Below are 16030 nucleotides of genomic sequence, written 5' to 3'. Positions count from 1 at the left end.
CGGTAGAATACCCAAGGAAATTTAATATTTTCCCGTCTAGATAGCGCTACAGTAGAACCATTAGCCTAGAAGGAAAAGTATTGTAATCGGTCCAATTTGGAAATATAAATATTTCACCGGATGGAAATTTTCCGGTTGTTAATGCTCGTTTGTACCTGTACACGTGTTCAGTGTTAGCCTCTAAATATATAAAGCGTTAGCCTTATATATCCAGAACTACTGTATCGTTTTTGACCAAACTTGGTCAGAATACTTATATATACAGCGGCATTGATGCCATGAAATTTTCAACTTAAAAGGTACAGAGGATGAAGCTGTAGAGTAAGATCAAAAATTAAATAAATGAATAATATTTAAAGTGTAAAAAAGCAACTCTGTTTTACTGGGTTTCGAACTAGATCGCCCGGTTGACTTGGTACTTCATGCGTTAAGCCTCGCGGCTGCACCAGTTTATCGATCGTGCAAGCGAAATTTATTTTATGTAAGTTGTGAAATTACACTAGTTTAGTTAGTACGGGCCGTCGCCGCTCGTACCGCCACACTCGCGCGAATTAAATACTGTAGCGCGAACTTTAGTTAGAATCATTAACTTAAAATAAACGAAAAAATATTATACTTAAATAAAATTATAATTTTAAATTAAATTGTGGGTAAACCGGGCATCAGAGAAAAACCGTTTGACGAAAGCCCTACAACTGTGTTGTCAGCTTTTTTTTACTTCTAAAGAAAAAAATAACCACATTTACGAAATTTTCATCTTTTTCAAAATTTTGATAATATTAATAACGACACAATTATGTGTGAGAAAGTAAATAAAAATTTTTTATAAATAAAAATTTAATAAAAAAATATGTTAAAAGAGTAAAAAAATAAATAAAAACAAGCAACCAGCGTAACTTTAGGAAAATTATTCTGTTGCGTTATATAGATTGTAGATTTTAATTAAAAAGCAAAGCATTGTTCCGTGTGTTTTTAATAACCTCCAAGCTCTGTTACGTACAGAATTCAACAATTCAACACACACACACATACACATACACATACACACACACACACACACACACAGAGAGAGAGAGAGAGAGAGAGAGAGTAAGAGAGAGAGAGGGAGAGAGAGAGTGAGAGAGAGAGAGAGAGTGAGAGAGAGAAAATAAAACATTGTACACAATAATAATAAAAAAGGAACAGCTGACCTTTCAGAAAATTTTATTTTCTGAGGAATGCAAACTGATTCATGCGTATTGTTTAGCTACGTAATATAGTCTTCATTATGTAACAATTTTAGAAAATTTGAATTATAATTTTTATCTCGTTTAGTAATTAAATTTAACAACTTACATATTTTAATTTTAGATCCAAAATATTGAAATTCAGAAGTTCACCGATTGAATTAAATAAAATATTTAAAGGTTATTTTTACCGGGAAATATTTCGGGAAAAGAGAATACGAGTACATATAATTTTCAATAAATAAATTTTCAAAAAATAACATATAGGCAATATAAATTCAGTTTATTGTACTTATTGTATTCCAGTTTATTAATAAGTATAATTAAATCATGTCTTTACGTATAACGATATTCCTTTGAGTTTTTTAATCTGCATTTTATTTATCCATTAGAATTGCCCTAATAAAATTATTATAGTTAATTTTTATCGCCAGAAACATCAGAATAATAACGGATCTTAGATAATACGCTTTTTAAATTTAGTTCGGATAAGATATCAATTTTATCGAAAATTTCAGTAATGTCTGATTATTTTATAGCTAAATTCCTTTTTAACAAATCCTCAAATTAAAAAATTTTCAACTACAGAGCGGCGCATAAAATGATTCAACATTTCTATTAGCAATAATTGGTTTTATTAATGTATTTTATGTTGGCAGAAGTGACAGCAGTTCATGCATATTAGTTTCTTCTCTTTCCGAGCGCACAGTTTGTGTTTCGTTCAAAGATGGATGACAAAGGAAGATTGATTGTTGAACAGCGCGTAAAGACTGCGTTGTTTTTTAATTAAACGAAAAGTGTGGTGCTTACACAAAGACGGTTCGTGCACATTTTCAAATTCGGTAGTCGCCCTCATTTAAAACAATCGTAGACTTTACGAAAAATTTAATGGTGATGGGATCAGTGTTTGAGAATAAGAGCGAATGGCCAGCCGATGTTCGTTCTCCATGGAATGTCAAAGCTGTCAGAACAGCTTTACTGAGGAGCCCGGGCAAATGAACAACAAAAGTAGCAGCACAAATTGGGATTTCTAGGTGATTTTTTCAGCGATTTTAAAAACCGATTTGCATTTGTATCCGTACAAAATAACAGTGTCGCTTAAATTAACGGTAAGAATGGCATTCGCTGAACGGGCTGTGAACCCGACACGTATTGTTGAACAATGTTTGGTTTTCAGATGAGGCACATCTTCACCTAGACGGTGTTCTTAATAAATAAAATGTGCTATGGACTTCCGAAAATCTATACATTCTTCATGAAAAAGTGCATCACGCTTTATGAATTACGATACAGGCCGGTATCTGAAGTCACGGGATAGTAAGGGCCATTCTTTTTTGAACAGACAGTGAACAGTGAACGTTATCTAAACACGTTGCATAAATAATTTTATTCCTCAGCTTCTTGCAACAGGGTTTCGATTAAAACGAGTGGTTCATGCAGGATGAAGCCAGACCGCACACAGCTAATTTTAGACTCTCTGCATGAAACAATTAACGCAAAAGTCATTTCAAACGAATTTCCTAATCGTTTTGTATGTGGACAGAACTGGCCCCCGAAAGTCCTGATTTGAATCCGTGTGATTATTTTCTTCGGGGATTTCTAAAGGAAAAGATTTTCCTTAAATAGCCTCGTTGCAGTGATGTAACTGCGAGTGCTGATCGAGGCGTGCAATGACATGTGTCGTCGAGTTATTAACAACATAGGAGTTCGTGTTGAAGAAGTTTCTAGACGTGATAGTGGCCACATTGAACGTCTAATAAGTAGAACATAATCTCCTAGTATATTGTAAAGACGTTGTATTTTACTTTTCTATACTGCGATTCAAATGTTGGATCGTTTCGTGCGTCACTATATATTTTCAAGAACTACCTTTACGTTAAATTTTTTTCTTTTTTTTAGAGAGAAATATGCAATTATTAGACAATTTCAATGTAAAATTTTCATATAAATTCAGCTCTATCTGTTAATGTACGTCATAACATTTAAAAAATGAAACAAACAGTTTTCTAAGTTGTCAATTTTTATTAGTTATTAAGGTAAACTGCCAGGTGATCCTAAAGGATACTTATTTATTACATAGAAGGAAGCATCAATCAGATTTATTTATTTTAATTCTTTTTCTCCTAAAATCTTTTGTTCATTCATAACGAATAAATCGCGAAAAACTGACTTCACAAAATGAAAACTCTGATTTGGACACTACATGTCTTCCTTTACGCCTATTGAATTACATATACACATTTTCAAAAGTACATAAAATTTTATTTCATTAATAACGATTCATATTTTTTTTTATTGTGTATCATTACACTGGGAACAAAAAAGAATTTATTTTTGTCTCAGGAAGAAAAATATGTGATTCTGATAGTATTTTTTTCCCTGAATTCAAATATGTGATCGGTTTTTCTTCATGAATTCACAAAATTCGGTACTAATGAACAACGTGAGTCAAAACTTGTTATGTTTTATTATGAAATGAGACCTCAACGGAATCTGTTAAGAATAAATTTTTATATGCTTTTAAATTTGTGACGTCTTTTTTGAATCACCGTGGTTAGTTTATCGTTGTATGTAGTTGTGTGTTTCTAAAGTGCCTTATTCTATCAAGGAAAGGGCTCTGTAGTGGAAGTTTGTGTGCCGCTCTGGATCCTTTCATGAAAATTTTCAAGTATTCAGCGAAAACGTTTCGAATGCCAGTTCCCCAGCAAAGAGTAGCATATACAGGGTGTCCCATATAAAACGAAACACAACCTTATATTTGTAGGTATTGAAATAATAAAAAGGCATGTGTAAATGTAAATGTAATTTTTATTATTACCATCCATTACCTTATATTTAGAGTAAATGTTGGAAGTGGCCGCCATCTTCGTGAATACAAGCTTCAATTCTTTTTACAGAGTTTCTTGCAACCTTTTTCAAAGTTTGTGGGTGAATATTTAATACAGCTTGTTCAATATTGACTTTCAATTGTTCAAGTGTTCGTGGTTTGTTGCTGTAGGCTTTTACTTTGAGGTAACCCCGTAGAAAAAAATCCACCGCAGTCAAATCTGGAGATCTTGGTGGCCAGAAGCCTCGACCGATAACACGATTACCAAAGAATTCCTCAACGAAATCAGAAGTTGAACCTGCGTAGTGCGATGTCGCACCGTCATGTTGTAACCAGTAGTGTCCGTCTTCCTCTTCCAAGAGTGGGATGAACTGAAATAAATTATCCTGATATCGTTCTGCATTAATGATGTACTCGAAAAAAATAGAACCGATTATTTTCTTCCGCGATATCGCGCACCACACGCCCAACTTCTGCGGGTGTAATTGTTTTTCGTGATAAACGTGGGGATTTTAAGCACTCCAAATTCTACTGTTTTGGCTGTTTACGTAGCCATCCAAATGAAACCGTGCTTCATCCGTGAAATTTAAAGAATCCATAACATTAATTTCCTCACACAGAAATCGACGGAACCGTTGACAATATTGTAGCCGTTTTTCTTTGTCGGGCTCAAGAAGTCGATGAACCGTTTGAATGCGATAAGGTCTTAATTGTAATTGTTTGGTCGCCCGATGAACAGTCGATTTAGACAAATTAATTTCAGCAGACAAACGTCTGATCGATTTATTTGGCGAGGCGAGTAATCGGTCTTTGATTTCAGCGACTGTATCTGTATTCAACACTGACGCAGATCTTTTGTGTTCCTTATTATTAACAGAACCGGTCTCTCTAAATTTTGCGACTAACCTTAATACTGATGTTTTGTTGGGAGCTGGTTTATCCGGGTACTTATGGCGAAACAAATCTTGCACTGCAACCGCTGATTTCGTACTGAAGTACGACTCGACAATGAAAACACGTTCGTCTAGCGAAAACACCATCTTGTCTCTAGCAATACACTGAACGTTATGATTGCATTTTTGTTACTATCGGTAGTGTTCTACTGCGTCGCCGCGATGTTCAGATGTTGGACGAGTCCATTTCAGTAACTAGTAGGGGAGTAAGCTTGACTTTTGAAATTTCGTGGATGAGTGATTGATGGGTTGTGTTCTATATGGGACACCCTGTACAATTTGGTTAAAAAATGCCGTTCAACCGGGTCGGTTTTAAACGGAAAAAAATAGGGTCCTTCCGTTAGGATTGTACAGACCATAATCGATATTAAAAAATGTCTATCGGTACGAAAAAATCTATACCTTATACAACAAAGTGAAGTAAAATACACATCTTGCCGCATGCTTCTGTGCGATTTAAATTTTAGCGTGTAACGTATGTGCAACAATCTAAGAGAACAAACAAACCGAAACTTCTTTATTATTGCGACCGGTTTTTCAAAAATATTTTCGATGGACAAATAGACCGATATTTCATGTCTAACAAGACGCGGTTTCATTTATCTCGGCGTGTTAATTCGCACGACACCAGGTATCGGACGACTGAAATTCTTTATCGGGTGTTTGAGCGTCATGTTCTGAAGATCGGTGTATGGTGTACTGCTTCTTGTAAATGTACAGCTATACCAATATTTTTTGACCTTGCTATACAGAAGTGTATCGTACAATTTTCGAAGAATTTTACTCTCGGTTAATACATAATGAAAAATTACTAGGTATATATCTAAAGTAAATACCGCTGGGAAATTTCTCTCCTTAAGGTTGGCGAACCTGTATCGTTCATGGCCACACTAGTAATGTACACAGTGCATTGTTGTCTATAAGTTGTCGCGTTGTAGTATCTTTGATTACGTGCGAGTTATTACGTTATAAAATGAATAGTAAAATCGATGTTGCCGCCGACTGTGAAATACGTGGAGTCATAAGTTTTTAAACCATGAAAACGTTAAGCCGGCTGAAATTCATAGGCAATCGGTTGTTGTGTACGGTGATAATGTAATGAATGAAAGAAACGTCTCCAAAAATGGTGTTGAAGGTTTTAGAAATAATAGAATTAATGTGCATTGTGAAGAAAGTTCGGAAAGGCGCTTGATAATCACCGAGTATTTGTTGAAACGCATCAATGATGAAATCAGAAAAGATCGTCGCTTAACGATTTCCGAGCTGGCCTTTCTTTTTCCTGATTATTCCAAAGTTATTATCGGTCGCATTGTAGAACGACTATGTAGGCATCAGAAAGGTTTGTGCACGTCGGGTGCCGCACCTCTTAACTGAACGTCACAAACATATCCGAATGGGATCTGCTTTTGAATTTTTGATGCGCAACAAAGAAAAAGGTGATGAGTAGCTTAATTCAATCATTACCGGCGATGAAATATGGATTTATTATTACACGCCTTAGAGAAAACGGCAGTGAAGTGAATGGCGTCATCCTCAATCACCAACCAGACCGACAAAGGTCAAGCCACAACCATTTGGACGCAAACTGATGGCCACAAAGTCTTTTGGGATCGGTTTGGCATAATACTGATCGATTTCATGCTACGTGGAACGACTGTAAATGTTGAAGTCTACTGCGAAATTCTACGTAAGTTACGGCGCACCATTCAAAATCGGCGACGGCGTTGTCCTGCTGCACGATAATGCACGTCCACATGTTGCGGGTCCGACACGTGATTTATTTAGATTTGGATGAGAAATTTACGATCACCCACCATATAGTTCGGACTTAGCTTCTTCTGATTACCATTTTTTTGGGAAATTGAAAAAATTTCTGAGCGGTAAGCGATTCGCGGGTGACGATGGACTTAAAAATGCTGTTAATCAGTGGCTAAATGGACCGGCGGTAGAAGAACACGACAACTTATATTGAAGCTTGTGTATCGCTACGATAAATATTTTAATTCATGTGGCGATTATATAGAGAAGTAGTGTATGAGGTATGTTGTTTAAAAGAAATAAAAAATAATTTAAAAAGTTTTCAGAATAATTTTTGATTACAATGAAACGGTCTTTAGAAATAACCTCGTATTTGAATTCTTTCTACAAGACGGTGTAACTTGTCACATGTTAAGCAGTTTAATAGAAGAAGCTCTTACTGAAGAACGAACTATCAACGAAGGGGGCGTGGCCTCCGCTTTCCCTAGATTCGTCAAGTTGCTATTTTTTCATTCAGAGCTATTTGAAATCCCCACATTGTCGATGAACTGATGATTGTCGTTTTGCGTAAGGTGACTCATTATGATCGCTCGACCAGAAAAAAGTATCGCTGCGCAGCCCAGCTCACTTCGATCATCATTTTGTAAAAATATAGTAAATATGTAAACTTTTGCTAATAATTTTAATACAGAATTTACTTCATCGATCTTCGTGGCGGTGTGGTAGCGTCTCGGTCTTTCATCTGGAGGTCCTCTGTTCGAATCCCGGTCCAAGCATGGTATTTCTCATACGCTAAAAATTTTTATTTTCACATTACCACCTTTCACTAAGGTTTTTTTTTAAACTTTTGTGGATTCATCGGTCAATAAATAAATAAATTTAATTTTTTAATTTCATTTACAAAATTTTACATTTACAACTGAGTTTTGTCTGTAGTAGTTTGGTTTTATGTTGTTCATCTTGTGTTTATAATTGTATTATTTAATTTTTTCTTTTTTTATTCTGTTAGTAAAGTGTATCCTGAACGAATGTAAATTAAAGGAAGTTTAGCAAAATCGGAAGGTTTAATTATATATCTACTTTTTTTAAATTTATTTTTAAGTGCAACGTGAATGAATAATTATTGTTATAATAACAATAACCTAATAATAAACGTGAGTGGATAACCTAATAATAAACGTTTCTAGTTAGTAAATACAGGCATTGATATGAAGCCTGTTACAATCACGACAATATGGCCTGGTAAATTGCCACAATCTCTCTTGTAAATTGTTATGTACAGTTAAATTAAGCTAATTCTTCTTGTTAAATGTCGTTCTAGCGTAATTCCCTACAAACAGTAATATAGACAAAAATCGAAAAAATGATGATAAATTGAAATAAATAAAGCAACTGAAGCAAAATGTTTTTTTTTTATGGAATGCAAAGATATGATAATAAAATCGAGTTAGTAACGGTTTGTTTATAAATCCTATTTTAATTGTAGTTATAGTTGTAATACATAGATAGCGCTCGCTTCACAAAAAATTCCTCAATCTCCTTTCTAAGAAAACTGTGGTACAATAAAATTTTGTATTAAATATCTGATACCTTGAAAATATTTTCAGTAATTTTAATTAATGAAATACGAAAATACAATTCAGTATTTTTTCTAAATTTTTTTTCTGGAATCATTTAGAACACATTTAATCGACTCAAAATATTATTACTATATAATAAATAACGATAATTATTTAGTTGAGGTGATCACCCCGAAATCACAACAAAAAAAAAACATATCAAATCGTTATATAATCTTTTGGAATGTATTTTATAATGGAAATGAAGTGTCGTAAAAGTAGATATTTGAATATTGATACACTCGATATTATAACTTAAATAATAAATATATTATTTAAATAATCAAAACATAATTAGTCGAGATTAGCGAGCGTAGGTTAAGTTTGGTTAGATTAATAAAATGTTAATATAGTTGACTAATTTCCAGAAAAACCAACCGAAAAAGCAAAAAACCACGGGGCGTTCGACAGCACGTCTTCACTACTCAATGTCTCTTACTCAACTATATTTAAATTTTATTAATCTAATCAAACTTAACCTACGCTCGCTTCGCTCGCTAACCTCAACTAATTAGTAGTAATGTTTTGATTATTTAAATAATAAATTTATTATTTAAGTTATAATATCGAGTGTATCAATATTAAAAAAATGACACTTTATTTCCATCATAAAATACATTTCAAACGATTTTACAACGATTTGATATATATTTTTTTTTGTGATTTCGGGGTGAGGCACCTCAACTAAATAATTACCTAAATAATTTTGTATAATGAAAAACTCTGTTTATAACATACGTAAATTTTCCTGTACCGGAACTTTTGATTTTGTATTACAGCAGATTGCAGGAATATGGTCCACAACTATTGGCGGATGTCTTCATGGAAACGTTATGAAAAATGCGCATTCATTTTGAGGGTTTACATCGATAAGAAGCTAAATTTTTTTTTTCATATCAAATATTTAACTTTTTTTATGAATTACATTTTTTAGCGACTTATTTTGCCTAAAGAAGATAGCCATAATGAAGGACCTGTTACCAAGAATTTGATTTTTATAATTTAGATTATAATTTTATCGGCTTTTAAGTTAAAAAAAAATTTTTAGTGTAAGGAACATTTTTTTATTCTCTCAAAATGCAGCACCTGAACGCCGTTCCGGCACCAGTGCACCTCTGCTTCTTACTTTATAATTGTGTTTTGTTAATAAATCCACTCTTAAAATCGTAAAGTTCAGTAAAATAAAACAAAAAAATCATTCGCATCAGGCCCTCTGTTTCCTAAAATTTAAGTGAACATCAGTTTATAGATACTGGCATTCTGATTTATAGAGCGAGTCGTGGGAACCTGACGATTTTAAAAATGTAATAAATTTAATTTACCTAAGTGTGTTTTAATTTACAGAAAATATAATACCATTTATTGGCGTAACTTCATTTTTAAATATCAAATAAATTTTCTAAACCATTTTCCCCAGATCTCGCATCGCAGCTTGCACCCATGTTGTCTGGGATCACTCTAATTTATTCTTTTTTTTTTGTCTTCAGTCATTTGACTGGTTTGATGCAGCTCTCCAAGATTCCCTATCTAGTACTAGTCGTTTCATTTCAGAATACCCTCTACTACATCCCTAACAATTTGTTTTACATATTCCAAACGTGGCCTGCCTACACAATTTTTCCCTTCTAACTCTCCTTCCAATATTAAAGCGACTATTCCAGGATGCCTTAGTATGTGGCCTATAAGTCTGTCTCTTCTTTTAACTATATTTTTCCAAATGCTTCTTTCTTCATCTATTTGCCGCAATACCTCTTCATTTGTCACTTTATCCACCCATCTGATTTTTAACATTCTCCTATAGCACCGCATTTCAAAAGCTTTTAATCTTTTCTTCTCAGATACTCCGATCGTCCAAGTTTCACTTCCATATAAAGCGAGACTCCAAACATACACTTTCAAAAATCTTTTCCTGACATTTAAATTAATTTTTGATGTAAACAAATTATATTTCTTACTGAAGGCTCGTTTAGCTTGTGCTATTCGGCATTTTATATCGCTCCTGCTTCGTCCATCTTTAGTAATTCTACTTCCCAAATAACAAAATTCTTCTACCTCCATAATCTTTTCTCCTCCAATTTTCACATTCAGTGGTCCATCTTTGTTATTTCTACTACATTTCATTACTTTCGTTTTGTTCTTGTTTATTTTCATGCGATAGTTCTTGCGTAGGACTTCATCTATGCCGTTCATTGTTTCTTCTAAATCCTTTTTACTCTCGGCTAGAATTACAATATCATCAGCAGATAGTAGCATCTTTATCTTTTCACCTTGTACTATTACTCCGAATCTAAATTGTTCTTTAACATCATTAACTGCTAGTTCCATGTAAATATTAAAAAGTAACGGAGATAGGGAACATCCTTGTTGGACTCCCTTTCTTATTACGGCTTCTTTCTTATGTTCTTCAATTTTTACTGTTGCTGTTTGGTTCCTGTACAAGTTAGCAATTGTTCTTCTATCTCTGTATTTGAACCCTAATTTTTTAAAAATGCTGAACATTTTATTCCAGTCTACGTTATCGAATGCCTTTTCTAGGTTTATAAACGCCAAGTATGTTGGTTTGTTTTCTTTAATCTTCCTTCTACTATTAATCTGAGGCCTAAAGTTGCTTCTCTTGTCCCTATACTTTTCCTGAAACCAAATTGGTCTTCTCCTAACACTTCCTCCACTCTCCTCTCAATTCTTCTGCATAGAATTCTAGTTAAGATTTTTTATGCATGACTAGTTAAACTAATTGTTCTGTATTCTTTACATTTATCTGCCCCTCCTTTCTTTGGTATCATGACTATAACACTTTTTTTGAAGTCTGACGGAAATTCCCCTTTTTCATAAATATTACACACCAGTTTGTATAATCTATCAATCGCTTTCTCACCTGCACTGCGCAGCAATTCTACAGGTATTCCGTCTACTCCAGGAGCCTTTCTGCCATTTAAATCTTTTAATGCTCTCTTAAATTCAGATCTCATTATTGTTTCTCCCATTTCATCCTCCTCAACTTCCTCTTCTTCCTCTATAACACCATTTTCTAAATCATTTCCTGCGTATAACTCTTCAATATATTCCATAATCTATCGACTTTACCTTTCGTATTATATATTGGTGTACCATTTCTTTTTGTGGAACCTTTATGTTCGTTTATATTATTAGGCCTACCAATAACACTCTAGAGTTTAAATACTTCCATACTGACAGGTCTAGAGAACGTATCGTTCATGCGATATATCCTCTTTTGGAAATAACCTTTCTTTCTTTTTCCTGTTTAGCTTTTGGTAATTACCGTTCAGATAATACTTCAGAGGATGAATGAGCATGATATTATATATGATTGTAAATGAAGTGTAGGCTTGTACAGTCTCAGTTCGCCCGTTCCTGAGATGTATGGTTAACTGAAACCCAACCACAAAGAATACCGGTAACCACGATCTAGTATTCAAATCCGTGTAAAAATAACTGACTTTACTAGGACTTGAACGCTGGAACTCTCGACTTCCAAATAAGCAGATTTGGGAAGATGCGTTCACCACTAGATTTTGGAAATAACCTGGCTTGAAAACCAATGTGCTCTGGCAGTATGGGCTTTGCTCCGTCCTCCTGGTACTACACCGCATTCCAGTGTATCTCAAATCGAATCTTTTAAGTTCCAAGGAACTCTTTTAATATTTTTCTCTACCGGTCAGACTTGACTGTCTCTTCGAAAAAATAAAGGCCTTTGTAGAGAACGTGTACGAAACCGCTTAGGATTTATGTAAGCCCGGTATTGAAATTTTGTTTTTACACTTTACCTGATAAATGAAAATACGCTTCGTTACGTTTTAGTAGAGCTATTGCATCGGTAATCTAGTTAATAAAATTTGCACAGATTGTCACTTGATTTGATTTGGTCGCTCACTTCAACCTGCACTTCTATGAGATAATCAAAAGGCTACAGCGTGCTTTCTGATCGAGTGGTGAAGCCTCCTCATCATCGCCGGCCTGAATTTACCAATAATTGGAAGAGTTATCACGGACCGCACAAAACTCGGTGGTTAGTTTTTAGTTGCAAAAGCGGTAGTTCGGAAATTTGTTATCCACAAATTTATCGTATTGCGGCTAGGAACGGCACCATGACGTAGAATATTGAAATGTCGGTGGAATAACCGTTATGTAATTACAACCGAATCACTATTTTTAAAATACGTTTCTACTATGAACGTGCGGTTTACAACAGTTCACCGCTCCATTGTTAGTGAAATGGTATCTAGTATGCAAGGTCACAGCCATTTCGTTTACCGCCTACACGTCAGGGTTGTCAACTTATTTTTCTTTTAAAAATTCTGTAAAATATATTTATATCTTAAATAAGACAATACTTTTCACAGATAATACTGCGTTTATATTTTTCTGACATGGTATTGTTTTATATTTTATCTCTGTTGTTACACAACAATATTTATGTACAATTCAACTTACTTATTTAAATAAATGAGATTTCAACTTTTTATGGCATTGGGACATTTCATAAAAGACCTAATAATTTTATATGGATGTGAAAAAGAGCAAAAGAATAGCTGGCTAATTAGGGTTAGATAAAACAAAAAAGTTATGTGTAAATTGCTTTTGAGCAAAGTTCTCTTTAATTTTTTTAAAGCTGTGCGCACAAAAAAAATTGTGGCCAAAAAAACTATTTAAAAAAGTGTTTGTGCAAAATTTTTATTGTTATATATATATATATATATATGTATGTATCAATTACATAATATATGTATACGTATTTAAACGAAAGCAATTAGTTAACTTGTTTTATTTTAGATTAACACTTCTAAATTTGTAAACCTTTTGTCTGTCATACACAGAAACTCATTTTTTGTAGACTTCATTTACATTTACTTCTTGAACAGTGGTTAAACGTAACTTAATTTTTATAAGGTCACCCAAATGTTCATTTTCGGATCTTTGTTTTTATGAAATTCATAACAGAAAATCCACATTTGCAGTCTGCGCTGGATGCTTAAAAGGTTCCCTTAATATTACATAGGAAGGAAAAATTATTCCGTCAAGGACAGCAATGTGCTGCCATGCCTAGATTGCTGAATGCCAGCAAGTACCCGTCTACCATATTATAGCGCTTACAGCTATATTTGACCGATGGGCAGCCATTTCTTGAGGGTAGCTTCCTACAACAAGCGGTAGGAGTCTTATATCCCTTAAACTATTGATGTCGGTTGAACAAAGCAACCGCATCAAGGAACTCCCACACGATCCGACAATGCGGTTCTTGCCACATTGACTCGCCGCTTGTGAGTTGCCAATTTTCCCCTTGACCTCTAAGTTCCAGGGTGTCCTGAGTTCTGGCACACTCCAAGAGCTGGGAGTCGAACATCATGTGTTCGTTCGACTGGACCTCTCCGCAGACGCACAGCTCATCAGCTGCCAGGCGGAAACGAAACAGTGAGTTTACATCAAAACCTTATTAATGTGCACGATTTTATAAATTGTGCAAATTTTACATATTTACAGCAGCTGTTTGTAGATGCGTTGGAAATAAATTTCTGTGTTCATTTTATTGCAATACCTCTAAAATCTTTGCGCGGTCCCGCATTCGCGCAACTTAGAGAGTACTATGCTTTAACCCGAAAGAAATTGACATTTTATTATTATTATTATTATCCCACACTTTCACAGCTTTTACTTTTGCCGGTGACATTCCTTAAACTCGGAGTAATTTATACCAACGAGATTAGACTTGCTATTGTTGACTAATTGCCTTCCGGGCAACATGGCAGGTGTCAATTATTACGCTCCTTTGCATTAGTGCGTGGGTCTTCCACTAGATCTTCAGGTTTTCAAGACTGTCGTGCAAAGTAGATGGTATTATTCCTCCGCAGATATAATTATCGGGATTATATAAACTTCTTTTTGATTCCACATTTATTTAATTTCGAAAGCAAGATCTGTATATTTCTGCAGCTTTTCATTGTGTTTAGGGTTGATTTTGTTACTTGATGGGAATGCTACGTCTATTAGGTAAGTTACTTTTTCCATTTTATCAACTAGTACTATATTTGGCTTATTACAGTTGATGGGGTTTGCCGTTACAATTCCCTAGTTCCAGAAAATTTTTGCGCTGTCTTTCTCCAAAAGGCTTATAAGTATAGTAGGGCCCTTTTTGAAACTCTTAAGTTATATCTACGGCAGAGTTCTATGTGTACAATTTTTGCCACGTTGTTGTGCCTCCTGGTGTACTCCGTCGGAACTAGAACCGGACAACCAGTGATTATATGGTCTACTGTTTCATTGTGTTGCATACATAGCCTACATTTGTTGTTGATATTTTCTTTAAGAATAAATCTCTTAATTATTATTTTATTATTATTATATTATATTATTTTATTATTATTATTATATTGAAACTTGGACAATCGGAGTATCTGAGAAGAAAAGATTAGAAGCTTTTGAAATATGGTGCTATAGGAGAATGTTAAAAATCAGATGGGTGGATAAAGTGACAAATGAAGAGGTATTGCGGCAAATAGATGAAGAAAGAAGCATTTGGAAAAATATAGTTAAAAGACGAGACAGAATTATAAGCCACATACTAAGGCATCCTGGAATAGTCGCTTTAATATTGGAAGGACAGGTAGAAGGAAAAAATTGTGTAGGCAGGCAATGTTTGGAATATGTAAAACAAATTGTTAGGGATGTAGGATGTAGAGGGTATACCGAAATGAAACGACTAGCACTAGATAGGGAATCTTGGAGAGCTGCATCAAACCAGTCAAATGACTGAAGACAAAAAAAAAAATTATATTATAATATAACCAAATCTCAACTATTATCTTAGCAGACTGATTTAAAAATTTATTTCATAATAATAAATAATGTGGATAGTCGTTTTTTATTACAACCCACAATATTTTTCAAAATACTTAAGTGAAATCAAAGAAAATTGTCTTGACTATTTTTTAATATTATCCGAATTAAACCCATGTAAATGGTAAAGAAAAAAAAGTAAACATATCCCCTATTAACCACTTAATAACTACTTTTCTTACTGTCTGTCCCAGTTAGGGCATTTAGAACAGTTTTTTTTAATTATCAAGAAAATTTCAGGTATTAATTATTACGATTAAGAATGGTAATTTTTAAATCATAAAAAAATGTTTTATTTTTTTAATATACTAAGTAAGAAACTTTACGTAGTAATGAAAACAAACGTTAATTACGTCGTAGAGGAATTGATAATTGCAAATAAAGAAGGATTAAATGTAACGTGCCAGGCCGGGCAACGTACAATATAATTTTCTTTCATGAGAAAATGTTAGCTGGCTCATTGCCTTTATAAGCGATACCGCAATGTAATCTATGTTATTATGTGATGTCATAGTACTTTTTTCTCTCTGCAATAATTATTTTAAATTAATATTTCCTTTCAAATATTACATAATATCCGTCGAAGTAATGTCACATTTGATTATATTATTGTTTGGTTAATCAAAACTAATTTTGTAATTTTTTCGTTTAATTTGAAAATAACGTTTCTTGAATGAATTAGTTATAAATCTGAAAACGATCGATAAATGAAAAGTCGATGGTCAGAAAATGTCAAAATTAGTTAACGACGATAAAAAATCATTTTTAACATAGTTTTTAGGGGCAAATTTTTCG

This window comes from Lycorma delicatula, chromosome 12 (assembly GCF_047948215.1).
Source record: "Lycorma delicatula isolate Av1 chromosome 12, ASM4794821v1, whole genome shotgun sequence".
Classification (NCBI taxonomy): domain Eukaryota; kingdom Metazoa; phylum Arthropoda; class Insecta; order Hemiptera; family Fulgoridae; genus Lycorma; species Lycorma delicatula.
Note: the sequence above shows the minus strand (reverse complement) of the source record.